The 1,610-nt window shown below is 42.4% G+C and overlaps 1 pseudogene; it reads right to left on the bottom strand.

The window, feature by feature from the left end:
• Nucleotides 1-567: 567 nt before the first annotated feature.
• Nucleotides 568-1,088, bottom strand: LOC140628025 (coatomer subunit zeta-1 pseudogene; annotated as a pseudogene).
• Between the last annotated feature and the right edge of the window lie 522 nt (nucleotides 1,089-1,610).

Genomic DNA, 1,610 nt, shown 5'->3' with positions numbered 1-1,610 from the left:
TTTCCGATCTTTTTTCCAAGGCTGGAGGACAGGGCAGTAAGAAGGAATGGGAGGAGATGCTGAGGCTGCAAGTGGGGCTGTGGCTGAGATTGGATATGCCACCCCTACTCATCCTATAGAAAAGAATTCTCTCTCTCCCTCCCCTTGCTAACATATGGGCTGTTGTGATGAAGGGCCAGTAAAGGCAAAGGGAGGAAAACACTCAGCACATTTTTTTCTCCTGCTTTAATCTCAAGTGTAACTGCAGCAACATGAGTTGAGAAGAAAATGTGAGGGGTAGGAGAGCATGAGAGTATAATCCAGTGTAAAAAGGAAAAGGGTGCTTCCCCTACCCTATATTTGAATCTGCTGGGAGCTTTACTCTCAGACTGAGAGTAGATAAAGTGAGATAGAATAGAAAGCATACATGGGGACTTGGAGGAACAATCACAGACAGAATGGAGATTTAAGGATCCCTTATGATCCCTGAGATGATCCTGAGAGCATAAGTTGGGGGACTGGATGAGAAGTCATAACAACATGTGGATTTTTTGAAGAGGTAAGGAGCCAGGAACAGTGAGGTTTTCACTAAAGGAGTGACCACTTGATCTATTCTTTGGCTGATTGAAGCACCTGAGACATGGTCTGCTCTGTAAGGGGGACATCTTCAACCCTTACTGCCATCCGGTGTACCACTTGCTGGGAATCACTCTCTACGATCACCCTTCCATCTATGATTTCATCCACAGCCAAGAAGAGCCCCTCTAAGTTCTCCAGCAGAGCTTGCTTTTCTACATTTTAGCTCAGCATCTGGCTCAATTACTCAAGGGGCAATTCATAACAGCCATGAGCATCAGCTCATATTCATAGAAGCTGCCAATCACATAGAAATAAAAATTGATACTGCTTTTGTATATTACTGTCAGGCCTTCCAAGAGGATGATTTCGCTGTCAGTCTGACGGGTCTTGTTGAAAATGTTCTTCTCAAAGGCCTTTTGCTCCTTGAAAATGGTGTAGGTAGAATGTGGCAAAAACTTGATCTCCATCATTTTCCAGAATCAGAATGGCTTTGGAGTATACAGGGAAGGTTCCAAAATCAATGCTTCCATCTTATCCCACAGCTGGACTGAACATTCCATTCTAAAACAGAAGAATGCACATTATTTTCAAGTGCACAGAGAACATTCTCCAGAATAGATCATATAATAGGCCACAAAACAAGTCTCAACAAATTAAAAAAATCAAAGTTATATCATGTGTCTTTTCTAACCATAATATTACCATGAAAGAATCTATAAGACATGAACAGAAATTTCCCCAAAGATACATACACACAGCCAACAAGCTCATGAGAAAATGCTCCACAACACTTGCTATCAGGGAAATACAAATCAAAATCACAATGAGATACCACCTCACACCAGTGAGAATGGTGAAAGTTAACAAGACAGGAAACAACAAATATTGGAGGAGATGTGGAGAAGGGGGAACCCTCTTACACTGTTGGTGGGAATGTGAACTGGTGCAGCCACTCTGGAAAACTGTGTGGAGGTTCCTCAAAGAGTTAAAAATAGATCTTCCCTATGACCCAGCAATTGCACTGTTGGGGATTTACCCCAAGGATTCAGATG

The sequence above is a fragment of the Canis lupus genome, chromosome X (assembly GCF_048164855.1).
Source record: "Canis lupus baileyi chromosome X, mCanLup2.hap1, whole genome shotgun sequence".
Taxonomy (NCBI): Eukaryota; Metazoa; Chordata; class Mammalia; order Carnivora; family Canidae; genus Canis; species Canis lupus.
This window is presented reverse-complemented; position numbering and strand designations above follow the sequence as displayed.